Source organism: Rattus norvegicus, chromosome 5, assembly GCF_021556685.1.
Source record: "Rattus norvegicus strain SHRSP/BbbUtx chromosome 5, alternate assembly SHRSP_T2T, whole genome shotgun sequence".
In the NCBI taxonomy this organism is placed as follows: domain Eukaryota; kingdom Metazoa; phylum Chordata; class Mammalia; order Rodentia; family Muridae; genus Rattus; species Rattus norvegicus.
In genome coordinates, this window is record NC_141538.1 from 117389971 (window position 1) to 117404148 (window position 14178).

At 40.0% G+C, this 14178-nt stretch overlaps 2 pseudogenes; one reads left to right on the plus strand and one right to left on the minus strand.

The window, feature by feature from the left end:
* Positions 1-3150: 3150 nt before the first annotated feature.
* Gid8-ps1 (GID complex subunit 8 homolog, pseudogene 1) lies at positions 3151-3832 on the minus strand (annotated as a pseudogene).
* A 3758-nt stretch (positions 3833-7590) lies between these two features.
* On the plus strand, positions 7591-13643 carry Tbc1d5-ps1 (TBC1 domain family, member 5, pseudogene 1; annotated as a pseudogene).
* Positions 13644-14178: the final 535 nt, after the last annotated feature.

The window sequence follows — 14178 nt, forward strand, 5'->3', positions numbered from 1 at the left end:
TCTATAAGCCTGTGTGTCAGGAGTGCTGTAGACCTGTTTTCCTGTTTTCTTTCAGCCTGTTATGGGGACAGAGTGTTCTGCTTTTGGGCGTGTAGTTTTTCCTATCTACAGGTCTTCAGCTGTTCCTGTGGGCCTGTGTCTGGAGTTCACCAGGCAGCTCACTTGCAGCAGAAAAGTTGTTCTTACCTGTGGTCCCGAGGCTCAAGTTTGCTTGTGGGGTGTTTTCCTCTGGCGTCAGAGATGTGTGCAGAGTGCAGTCTCTTCTGGTTTCCCAGGCATGTCTGCCTCTCTGTAGGATTAGCTCTCCCTCCCACGGGATTTGGGTGTAGAGAACTGTTTTTAAGGTCTGTCCTTTCAGGTTTAGGCGGTGTCTCGGGGGCAGGGGTTTTGCCGCTCCTGGGCCCTCCCCCACGGGAACCCAGAGGCCTTATACAGTTTCCTCTTGGGCCAGGGATGTGGACAGGGGTGGGCAGTGTTGGTGGTCTCTTCTGCTCTGCAGCCTCAGGAGTGCTCACCTGACCAGGCGGTGAGGTCTCTCTCCCACGGGGTCTGGGAGCAGAGAGCTGCTGCGGGCCGGGATCCGCAGGTTTGAGACTCCAGGTAAACACAGGAAGTGCCTGGTCCTAGAGGAATTTTGCCTTTGTGTGTCCTGAGTTCACCAGGCAGGTCTCTTGCAGCAGAAAAGTTGGTCTTACCTGTGGTCCCAAGGCTCAAGTTTGCTCGTAGCGTGCTGCCTACAAGCTCTCTGCGACGGCAGCAACCAGGAAGATCTGCGATGCCCTTTCCGGGAGCCTCCGTGCACCAGGGTTCCAGATGGCGTTTGGTGTTTTTCTCTGGCGTCAGAGATGTGTGCAGGGTGCAGTCTCTTCTGGTTTCCCAGGCGTGTCTGCCTCTTTGTAGGTTTAGCTCTCCCTCCCATGGGATTTGGGTGCAGAGAACTGTTTATCTGTCCTTTCTCAATGAGAATTTTATGTTTACATCCAAGTACCATATCCTTGAGTTCTGTTATCTAAAACCTTTAATTATGGTAACAAACATCCATAGACACATACAGATGGATGAACAGTGAATGCTCCATAGCTGTTATTGCATATCTGAATGTCCACTGTGGCAAAGTCAATCCAAAGAGTTCAGGACATTCAAAAAGATCAAAGGTCAAAGAAGTTATAAACATGTCAAGATGGAGGATGTTTATAGAAATAGAATTTAAAAAGAAGTGATTTGGTTTCTGAGCAACAATAAATGAAACTGACTTGACTATTTGTGGAAAACATTGATTGCCTTTAATTTGTGGATTTAATTGCATATATTAAAATGGTTATTATTTCTACAATATCATCATAATTTAAACATATAGCTTTTTGCATGCTTACATTTTTACAATTTCATTAGGACTCTACATGCATATTTGACGTAAATACCATAATAATCCCAGGGATCCTTTTAATATTTTACAGTATTTCTTTAGTACGGTTTTATCCTTCTAAGCATCTTTTCCCCAACATTTTATGTCAGCTCTGTTTTAACAGTTTTACAACTATTTTTATCCTTGTTAGTGGTGTTAAATCACTAAAACCGGCATATTTAACATTCTGCAACATTCCCCCTTTATGTGTAAGTTTACAGTTTTGTCTAAATGAATGGAAACCAAAATTTGCAACAGTTTAAGGAATAAGAATTTCCATACAATATTATCAGGAATAGGCAATCTTGGTTGGATGACAGATTCTAAACCATCCTGCTGAAGGCGATTGTGACTTTAAGACCAGTTTATTATGCTTACTAAAACTTGGACTATTTTACCAGCCTTCAGTGAACACAACAGTCATGAAGAAATAATTTTACATAGATGTAAAAGATAACCCCTGAAGAAACCTTCCTGAATATCTCAGACAGCATTTGACATTGAGAAGATATTTACTAGGAAGCACGCCCTGCTCAGTTCCCTGCTCCCATTTTATGTTTGGTCTGTATGATCTGAGATCTGAGTCAGCCTAATGTTGCTAGCGTGCACACGGGTTTAGAGCTGACTGATCGGGACTGGATATTGATTGGGGCTTGCCTCTAGAGAGAACTGATTCCTTCCCTCCTTCCCTCCTTCCCTCCTTCCCTCCTTCCCTCCTTCCCTCCTTCCCTCCTTCCCTCCTTCCCTCCTTCCGTCCTTTCCTCCTCCCCTCCTTTCCTCCTTTCCTCCTTCCTCCTTTCCTCCTTCCCTCCGTCCCTCCCCCCTCCTCTACCTCTCTCCCCAGAACTGCCAGAAGACATTGATTTCCTTTAATTTTTAATCTAAGGATGAGGACTTGTGAAATTGCCCGTTCTATGTTGGTGTTGACTTTAAGCAGCCACACTTTTGAGATTTCATAGGTGAAGTTTCCCTGTCCTGTCAAAAAGACACTATTTCACAATGGGCTTCTTGCTCTTAAAAATCTCTCTGCCCTTATGGAATGTTTACTTGGCCTTAGGTCTTGGTATTGCATCTTTGGTAAACTGATGGGACTTGGAAACCTCACAATCACCTGTTCCTTGAATGCTAACCAGTTTTGGATCTCTGTAATAGTTTCCATCTGCTGCAGAAAAGAATTTATTTACTAAGCTGTATCTTTGCTGAATGATAGAGCTATCTTTGGGTTTAAAGGTAACTTTTAGAACAGCAACTTTTTTTCAATACCCACACAAAGTTATTTTGGAAATTAAGATTTGCAAATTTATATATTCTTTCCTAGGAAGGTACAAAAGGAGGAAGAAAAAGAAAGACAAGAAGGGGTAAGGAAAACCAGGAAGATCTGCAGAGAGTTAGGAAGATAAATCCCTGCCCCCATGCATGCTAGCAGGCAGCAGAAGCATGAGTACTTTTCCTGTGTGAGGTCTTCAGCTGAGATGATGCTCTCTAGCAGTGCAGTACACAGTGGCAAACAACTTCTTCTGGAACCAGCAATCCGGAAGCAGGAGGATAGTCAACTGCAGTCCTCGGATACAGGGCATGGCAGAGGTGGTGTCTTCCATCATGGGTTTGCCATTTCCCCCTTTTAAACAATGGGCTCAAAGAAAAGTACAAGGGAAAGGTTCTCCACCGTGGTGACAATCTGACAGTTACAGCCGGAGGAGATAGAGTCCTGTGCCGATTGACAGTACTGGGTCCGTGCACAGGCTCTACTTGGGCTCCTCAATCACGCCTTTGCTGAGGTCTGTCATTTTGTAATATTTTACTCTCTCCTGGTCTAGCTCATTCTGAGCCCAAAGTATCAGTTTCAGTAATTTTGCCAGCTTGAGTGTTGTGGACTCTCAACTCTCATGATCCAGAACAGCCTGGTTAATTTCACTCCATACCATATGCCTCTGCATCATGTAGAGTAGGTCTCCAAAAGGTGACTCCTCAGGGCTATCGAAGGCCAGCAAGGCCAATGTGTGCTCGATTTCTGTGAGGTATTCTCTGCCTTCCTCACCCTCCTCTGCTATTTGCATCTGAGCAGCATCCAATGCTGCTTCTGTCTCATGCTGACAGAGAAGTTCAATCAAGTGTTGTTGCTGAAGGTGGAGGTAAAGATCCCAGTTTGTGTCTAGGAGCTCTGGGTGGAGGCTGTTGATCAAGGCAATGCCTCCTGGTTCTGAAGCTTCAGAATCAACTCCCAAATCTTGATTTGCTCATCAAGTGTTTCTAGGTCCACACTTGGTTCAATCCCAGACTCCATCTGAATTCTCTCTGGGGTGTCCTTCGAGCCTTCTGGTAGTTCATGATGAGTCGGTTCATATCTGCTCATTGAACATGTAAGTCATTGACCCTTTCCATCCATTCATCTTTGGTTATTTCATTGGGGTTTTCTGCATAACTCATTATGATTTATTTTGTGCGGATCCTGCCTTAATTGATTTTATTTTTTTCACTAATTTATTTGTTCACTTTACATTCCAATCACAGACCCCTTCTCCTCTCAGCCCATTTAGGGCAATAGTATCCACAGGTGAGCAACAGAGTCGGGAACTGCCTCTATTTTATTTGTTGGGAGACTCACATAAAGATCAGATTGCATATCTGCTACATATGTGTGGGGAGGCTATGACCAGCCCATGTATGTTCTTTGGTTGGTGGCTCAGTCTTTCACAGCCCTAAGTTACCAGTTTAGTTGATTCTTTTCATATTTTTATGGCGTTCCTATTGCCTCTGGGTCCCTCAATTCCTTCCCTCAACCTTTCTACAAGACTCCCGAGCTTTTTCTAATTTTCGCTATGGATCTCTGCTTCTGTTTTGGTCAACTGCTGGGTTTTAATGGCTTACAAAATAGCAGGCTTCTGCACAGATTAGGTGTAAACACACACACACACACACACACACACACACACACACACACACACACACACACACACACACACTCCTTATCTCCTCAATCCCTACCTTACCCTTTTGTAAAAGTAGCTTTTATTCACTAGAGGTAATTGTCTCCAAGGCTTACTGCCTCAGTCTGCTAACAGGTCTAGTTCTGGAAGCTTTGAGCCTCCATACTATCTTATCTAGGCCCAGAATATTTTCAGCTACTGAGACTTCTGATTAGACTCACCCTTTCTTGTTCTTTCTGAACTCTGACTGGCTGGTTCAACTCAACTGTTTTGGTTCAAACTATTCTCCAAGCTGGCTGATTCAATCTGGCTTCTCTCCCATCCCCTAACTGAGTTGCTTCACTTGGCCTCACACTAACTCTAACAATCTGTTCTAATCTTCTGCCTCATTCTCATTCTCTGGCGTGTCTAGCTTATTCTCTCTCTCTGCCACCTATCTCTGTAAACCTCTCCAGGTAAAACTGCCTCTTCTCTCCTCTCTCTGTCTACATTGCCCCTCAAGTAGTTTCCCTTTGATCTTTCTTCTCATGATAGTTGGACATAACTTATTCTGTCAAATCTTTCTCTGATTTGCCACTTTGTCTGCCACTGAATTAGACACCTTTCAAACATAGTGCTTCTTTTCACAAACCAAATTTACCTTCATTCTTTGGGATTGAAGGTGTGTACTTAGGGCATGTCTGTATTCCAGCCAGAGGGATTAAGGTATACTAAGGGCTGAGCTATACCACAACTAGAAATGTATTTTTTTTTCAGTAAATATAATTTTAGGGATCACAGTGTAAAATATTGAACAATTTTTTCCCTTTATGTCTAAGCTAAAAGTTGTATATAGTTTGACTTTTAGATAAGTTTTATAACCAAAAGTTAAGCATCCAGATGTCCTTATAATCCAGATGTCCATCAATGTGATGCTCCTTCAATCTGCAGGCCTGATCATCTGTCTTCAGCAACAGTCCATTTCAGCATCAAGGTATTCAATCTTCCAGTCTGATGAATGATTTGTCCATCTTCAGCTCATTTGTTGAACTGTTTTCACGTGTGTGTGTGTGTGTGTGTGTGTGTGTGTGTGTGTGGAGGGTGAGGTCTGCTTTCTGTGTCATCTGCATTGCTGTCTTTCTGAGTAAGAAAAATTTCCACATGAAAGTATGACTCTAGGAAGGTACACTTTCATGTGGAATCTTTTCTTGCTCAGATTAGATCTTCATAAATTTTGATAAAACCCATACTGTTTCATGGGCAAAACCTCTTTCCTAAATGAATACATTCTCTGAGTTCTATTCTGATGTTAAAACATCTTGAAAGTGTACAGGTTGATTTAATTCAGTAGTATTTTCTACCACCCAGTGACTTTCAACTAATCTTATTTCCCCTTTCTGTTTATAAAGGTAAAATTAGATCTTTATGAATACATATATAAACTAGACATGTAACCACTCAAATTCTATGCCTGGTTCCATGCCAGCTAGACAGGCTTCTTACTCATGGGCAATGGGCTGTCTATCTTAATCCTCAATTTTATTAGGTACCAGAGACTCGCAATTAAGAATTTACTGTTTCCTTATTTCCTCTGTTTCTTGTCTCTCAAGCCTTTGTATTATCATAGCTAATTTTTCTTGTTGTAGGGCTATTTGTTAAGCCTTTTTAGAGAGAAAATTATAAAGATTGCAATTGAAAGTAGGGAGAGATTTATTCCAGGGGTCACAATTGTAGTGAGTACTGTAATGGCCTTTTCAAGTAATATTTCTATCCCCTCAAGTCCTTTCCTTGCTCTTAAGGGATCTGAAATGGAGTTTCCCAATTCTGTTTTTAATGCATGAAAAGTCTGTCTACATAATTGAAATTATCTTTTAGGAAGGCTTACTGTGATTCAGTGTTTCAGAGACTTCTGTGTTGTTCCTGCTGCTCCTGCTGCTCCTGCTGCTCCTGCTGCTCCTGCTGCTCCTGCTACTCCTGCTGCTCCTACTACTCCTGGTGCTCCTGCTGCCTCTGCTACTCCTGCTGCTTAAGAGTTTCCCCAACCTCTCTGGGTGTCCAGAGGAACTAAAAGAACTAATGCTTACTCCGGAGACAATCCCAGGTGAATTTCTTCTTTGTGGCTTTCTGTCAGAGGTCTGCTGTCCTCTGTTTTCTTCTTTCTACAACTCTTCAACTCTGGTGGGCTTTTTCCTTCTCTAATCATGTTGGGTTGCACCAGATGTAAAAGTAACTTTTATTTACCTGTAGTAATTGTTCTCTCTGAGGCTTACTATATCCATCTGCTAACCTGGGTCTAGACATGGAAGCTTCTAGCCTCCGGATAGTTGTGTCTAGGCCTACAATGCCTTTCAGAATTATTGCTGAATAAGCTCACTGTTTCTAGTTCTTGCTAAGAATGCTGGCTGACTGGTCAACTCGGCTGTTCTGTCTCAAAACCCCTCTCTGTGCTGACTGGTTCAAAGTGACTTCTTTCAGCTTCTAACTGAATTGCTCTGCTTGGTTGCATACTAACTTTGGCAATCTGTTCTAATCTTCCAGCTCCGTTTCATTCTCTGGTTCATTGAGTCTTCCTCTGTGTGTGGCTTTTTCTCTTTCTGGAACCTGTCTTTGTTCAACTGTCCCTGCAATACTGCCCTTTCTCCATTTCTTTCTTGGTCCTACTGTCTCTTGAATAGCCTCTCTTTTCTCTTTGTTCTTGTAAGAGTTGGGTACATCCTATTACATCAAATCTTTATCTGATTGGTCACTTTGTCATTCAATTGTAAATCATGTTCAAACATAGGTGCTTTCTTCTACATAGTAGATTATCTTCATAGTTTGGGATTAATGATATGTACTGGGGTTGAGCCACACCACAACTAGATATGGGATTTTCTAGTAAATAACACAATTTCAGGATTCACTATGTAATTAAATATTGTGCAACACCCTGTCTGCTTTCACTATACCACATTCTGCTTTCAGATCACCCCTGCTCCTCACATTCTTTACCACTTTATAAAACAGAAACTACTTTTTCAGTGAGGATTATTTTTCACCAGCTCTCCTTTTGATGTGCAAATATAACTCTGTATGATTTTCAAATCTCTCTTCCAGTGAATTTTCTAATGCTCCATTATTTTACAGATGGAATTTGGTCAAAATGGATTGCACACATTAAACTTAGTGTCTTTTTCATTTTATATTTTGAGATATGCTATTTAGGTTAGTCTACCCTTAAAACTAAAAAGATCCTCTCGATCCCCCTTCAAGGTTCTGGGATTAGAGGCATCAGCCAGCATGCCTGGAATGTGCTGATTCATTTCCAAACTTGGGATTCTTATGAAAATAAACAAATGATTTTTTTCAAAAAACTACAAGTAAAAGCAATAACAAATAGTTCAATTAGACAGGAGTGCACATTTTATAGATATATTACTTTTATCAGAGAGGTATTTGCCCCATAACACTACAATGTGCATAACATATCCCTAAAACATTTATAAGACCATAAAATCTCAGACCCTATTTTGATATTTCTAACTTATCCACATATTTAAAATTTATATTTTGTAGTTATTTATATTTTCTACTATTTATATTGAGAAGTTGAAGACAGTTGAAGGGAGTTAGCTTATCTTCTCTTCCTTAATTAATCACACTAAATGAATTCTGAACCTACTTACCAGTATAGAGATTATTCACCAACATATATGAACAATATAATCGAAGACATTTTCTAGCCCTTATTGCATTGAAGATGTATATGAAGATAAAGGAACTGTTATTCCAATTCAGGCTAAAGAAAGCAAAGAATTTGTCTAAGTCAGCTCATTGATACTAGCAATAATTTAAAACTTGTAAAGAAGTTTCAAATTGTTGGACTGTTAGCTTAAGAACAGTGATTGCATTTATATTTTTCAGTAGAACTATCAGAGTACTGAATAAGAATTTTGGATATTTTTAAGAAATTGCTTTAATTTGTTACTCAGATTTTCATAAGCCTTATTACTTGATTACATCATCTACCAGATTTCCCGGTTTCTCATCTATATACTTCTTCCTAAAGGCCAGTTTCAATCTGACATCTTTCTGAGCACAGTGCTAAACCCTCTTTATAAACACTCCCTGGCTTTTCACCACCACTATTGCTACACTCAGTTTTCTTAATGATCCAATTCTAGCTTACAGTCCCTGGGAAGTGCAACCTGAGTGTAGGACATGAGAACTGTTGACAGTAAAAGGGTTATGATCTAGAAATAAAGAAGCCAACATCAGAGCTGTTATCTCTTGTTACACTGTACCTGTTGGTCACACATGCTAAGTTGGAGACTCTGACTTAAATGTCAGGTCTCATATATGAGCTGTGTAAACAGGATGGATTAGTTCGCATCATTCTGTCTTAATTTTTCATTAGTGCCAAGTGACTGATGATAATTCATAGTTTTGTGGTGAGATGAATAAACTCCTGAGCTCCGAGCCTGGTGCATCTTAACAGTTGCTTCCAAATATCTGTTACCTTTCTCCACTGGGACATGCTCTAATCTCACTCTTTGACCTTCACTCGGTCAGTCTTCATGCAAAGTGCATGCGATCACACATGTTTCTTGCTCTTCTCATGAATTAGCGTAAGATTATGGTATGATGGTATGTTAGAAAATACATAATACTGGGCACTGGTAGCTGGTAATATCTATTTTACAGGAGTGTTTCACTGTTCTCATGGACTTGTACAACTGACTCTATCTGGGGATGTTATGGAATCCTTTAAAAATAATTTCCTGTCTATTTTACTTTGTTCATTGAAAATATATCAAGTCAGTTCATGTCGTTAACAAATGTATCTATGTCAGTTTGCATCTAGAAAGACATATAATGTAGGAGGGAGATGCTATTCAGGAGGAAAACTTGAAGGTAAGCAGATTATTCAACCTGTAAAGATGATTTATGGTGGCTCTTCAAGCATAGAAAGAGGACTTGCTTCAACAAAATTCAATATCTAAATCCCAATACTTAGAAAACCCAAATGAGAACAGAATCAATCACTTCACAAGAGAATTTCCTACCTCTCTTTTACATAGGGAATACCCCAAATAGAAATCAATTAAGTTTAATAGAATTGAACTTGCCTAAAACATACCAAAAGGAGATCCATCTGTCTAAATGCCTCCCACACAATTATCCACCTTCTGTTTTCTAATACCTAAAAATTAGTCAATAAAAGATTGTATTCTATATTATAAGACTCAAAGCCTTCGGAAGATCTTCATGTCTATATTGGCTAAACAATTATGAGTTCTGAATAACGAAAGCTAGTTACAAACTTTATACTTTTCATTAGTTAACTTTTCTGTTGCTATGATAGAACACCACATCCAAAAGCAACTTATGGCAAAAACAGTTTACTAGGGCTTATGGTTCCAGAGGGATAGATGTTGATCCTGTTATGGAAGCAAAGCTGCAAGTGACAGGCATGTTGGCAAGCATGGTGATAGGTGCAGTGCCAGAAATAGGAGACTGAAACTCATATTCTTAACCTCTAGTACAAAACAAAGAGCAAACTAGAGATCTCATGAGGCCTTTACTCTCAAAGCCTTCCACCAGAGACTCATTCCATATGCCACTGACTGCACCAGCTACAGCCTACCCCAAACAGTGCTACCAATGGGGGACTAAGTGTCTAAGTATATGAGTATATTGGAGTAATCGTTTAAAGGGCTATATCCCATACTTTCAAAGCAAGAACATGGTAACATCTCTGTTCTATCCAGGAAGATGGATTAGAATGAATATTTCTAAATTCTGAAGTAGTTTCAGTCAATGCCCTCTGTGTCCGTCCCAACACTAAGATGCAAAGAATTTGTGGGGAACAGATAGTTTTCATACATATCTATAGAAAATATTAGGAGATATCTTGCCATGTGGAGTAGATTCATAATATGAAATTATTTGTTGCAGACAGGGTAAATAGATAGGCAAGCAAATGGCTTGAAGACATTTCTCTAGTAAGATGCCTATTAAAGTCCAGGACACTTATTTTGTCAATTTGAATAAGACATCTGAAGAAAATATCATTTTCTATAATTATTTTCCTGGAGATTTCCACAAATTTTCATCTTTATGCTTAGCACAGCACATATGTATGTAAACATACAGAAACAAAGGAGCAGAAAATAGAAATTCAATTGAGATTGTTTTAGTGTGTAATAATAATCAAAATATATGAATATATTTTTGTAATAGTATGGTAATACATATTCAATGCCCAACTCTCTGAGAAGAAAAAAGTTTTCTGAAAGCTCTCATTTGTGGCACTTTTAAACTTCTGTGATATGAGTTCTTCCACAGAACCATTTATGATTGCCAACAATCTAGTAGAAAGGCACAGCTGTCAGGATTGCATGCCATCAGTTGCCCCGAACTACCCCTGGCCTATAACTACACCTCCTCATGACATCTGACCCTCTCTCAGGGTTGCAGATTTGCACCTGCCTTCTCTTTCTGGTGCTTCTACAATACTTGCTTTGTTTCTTTATCTGATTCATTTCTGCCCTTCACTATTCATATCACAATGACTGCACTTGTCTAGTGTTTCAGTGATCTCCACAGAAATGCATGAATTATGAGGCTTTTAAGTTCTAAAAGCTACACTGAAGCCCAGTGGTGAAGAGAACCAACTTATATTCTTTGCAGTTATTTCTTATTTCAACAACTTAAAAACATTACTGAACCATTGAGCAAGTGCAGCTCCCATGTTTCTTTTTTCATTGCTTTGTTGCATAGAAATTCTGATTTTGCCCAATTATATGAAACAGCATACTCAAAGAATTTCAGCCATTCTTACAGCATTGTGTTAATATCTCATAATATTTCTGAGGATATTTGTTGATAGAGGGCATGAGAGCCAATTATGTGTGTGTGTGTGTGTGTGTGTGTGTGTGTGTGTGTGTAGAATATATATGTATAGAATATATATGTACATCTGTGCATACTTTCTTATATGTAGATATATGTATAATTTTATATGTATATATAGGGAGGTATAGAAATCTGTCAGAAACCTGTCTCACAGTTTCATCAACAGTGAAGAGTGCCTTAATAAAGGAAGTTTACTAAACCTGTTTCTTTTCCTAGCCTTAGGATGGCTAGCATATGAAGACTGGATTCATGACTTTAGAGTTTTCTACTGAAATCTAAGAGAATCACAGAGACAATGACCTAGAACCTTGAGGTGGTTGACAGACTGAGTAAACTAACCTCAAATTGCTTGGCCTCTGACTTTTGTGATCCAAGAATATAAGTCATATCATTCATTGTATACACCCTAGAGACATCCTAACTAAATCACTACCTAATAGATTCTACAGACTTCCCCAGTGGTACAAAGTATGTGTTGTCTGTTTGCTCCCCACAATTTATTTCCTCTGTTGTCACATTTCCATTCATTTAAGGTCTCTGTATGTTATGTGTTTTCTTATTACTTTTCTTGAGTGTTTTCTTCCTTTTACATTACTGATGCTATGTTGGGCTTGCAGACAGTCTACCAACAGCTGATTGAGTCAGATACAGATACTTAGAGCCAACCATGGAAGATTAGGGGAAGGATTGAAGGAGTTGAAGAGGATGGTAACCCCATAGGAAGACCAGGAATGTCAACTAGCCCAGACCCCTGAGAGCTCCCAAAGACTAAGCCACCAATCAAAGATCATACATGGGCTGGTTGGTGTCTCCAGGCACATATTTAGCAAAGAACTGCCTTGTCTGGCCTCAGTGGGAAAGGGTGTGCTTAATCCAGTAAAAACTTGATGCCCAAGGAAAGAGGGATGGCCAGGAGATGCGGTGGTGGTTGAGGTGGCTGACTGGCTGGATTGGAAAGCATCCTTTGATAGGCAAAGGGAAGGTGGTAGGGGACAAAGAATTCTGGGAGGAGGGACCAGGAGGTGGAGCAACAGTTGGAATATAAAAAATTTAAAAAGAGAAAAATGGGCTGGCTGGACCAGGCCTAGCATGTTCCATGAGATCCCGGCAGACTGACAGGGGGGTTGGGGGGGAGAGAGGGGAGACAGAGAGAGAGAGAGAAGGAGAGAGAGAGAGAGAGAGAGAGAGAGAGAGAGAGAGAGAGAGAGAGAGAGAGAGAAAGAAGGGGAGGAGGAGGATTCAGGGAGTAGGAGCTGGGGAGCCCTGATGCACTACTGGACATCTGGGTTGTTTCCAGGTTCTGGATATCACAAATAAGGCTGCTATGAACATAATGGAACATGTGCCCTTGTGATCAAGTCAATGAAAACTTCTAATAATGTGGTGAAGATAAGAAAAATGTCATATATACTGAAGTACTCTCATACTGGAATTACTTTTGGTGACTGTCTCCACCCTGCGTAGACATCCTCTGCAGTCAGAAGAACAAGAAGTAGGCATCAAGCCCTTGTTCAGTTATTCAAATAAGCCAAGAGGAGATTCATGTCAAAATGGAAGGGGAGCAAATTCCAACTTATACTCCAACAGAAACTTCAATTCATATATGAGAGTGGGAAGAAATCTTTGTAAATAACAACTACTTGGCAACAGTGAGACAGAAGGGGATTAATGGGCAGCTGAGAAGCAGCAGATTCCACAGCATTTGCTGGAAGCTCTTTCTTTGTGTTCTTCCTCAAGATAAAAGTCAATGGATCAGTAGAATTAAAGAACTAAGATCCTGGCATAGGAATATTAAAGAAATACATATCACTAATCCAAGGAAAGTTGTTGACCAACAGTATCTGATGATCAACAATCCCCTCTCACAAGATGAAGGAAGCCTTTGGAACAAATTCTTTCAAGATAAAGAACTGCTGTCCATGATTGAGCAAGATGTCAAAAGAACGTTTCCTGAAATACAATTTTTCCAACAAGAAAATGTGAGAAAAATTCTTACAGATGTTCTGTTCTGTTATGCTAGAGAAAGCTAGCAGTTGCTTTGTAAACAGGACATGCATGAGCTGCTAATGCCTATCATCTTCACCCTTCACTGTGACCACCAAGCTTTTCTACACGCCAGTGAGTCTGTACAGCCCAGTGAGGAAATGAAAACTCTCTTGAACCCTGAGTATCTGGAGCGTGATGCCTATGCAATGTTCTCACAGCTTATGGAAACTTATGAACCTTGGTTTTCTACTTTTGAGCACAATGGTCAAAAGGGAAAAGAAACGTTGATGACCCCCATTCCCTTTGCTCAATCACAGGATTTAGGCCCAACAGTTGCCATTGTTACAAAAGTCAACCAGATCCAGGATCATCTACTGAAGAAGCATGATACTGAGCTCTACATGCACTTGAACAGACTATAAATGGCACCACAAATACATGGGTTGTAAGTTTTAAGTTTCTGTTTTAGCCATTCTTAATTATGATTTTCTGGTAGTTTCTGAATAGGTTCGTTCTGTTAAAGTTTGTTCTAGCTCCATTCTATTTATTGTCAGGTTTACTGCATTAACATACGGTCTCATTCAATACCTTATCAGTCCTCTGAAGTCACCGTTACTCCTTTGTTCTAGTTTAGGAAGCTAATCCTTTTAAAGTAGCTTTATAACTTTTAAAATTGTTATAAATTACTGCCATGAGTCCTGTCAGATTGGTTATGTAGTTTTCAGGGTTTCTTTTGAAAAAAAAAAAAAAGGTGTAGTTTCCCTTCTTGTGTTGGAGTTTTCGATTTGTTGTCCTTTGTAGGGCTGGATTTGAGGAAAGATATTGTTTAAATTTGGTTTTGTCGTGGAATATCTTGGCTTCTCCATCTATGGTTATTACGAGTTTTGCTGGAAACAGCAGCCTGGGCTGGCATTTGTTTTCTCTTAGGGTCTGTATGACAGCTGCCCAAGATCTTCTGGCTTTTAGAGTCTCTGGCGAGAAGTC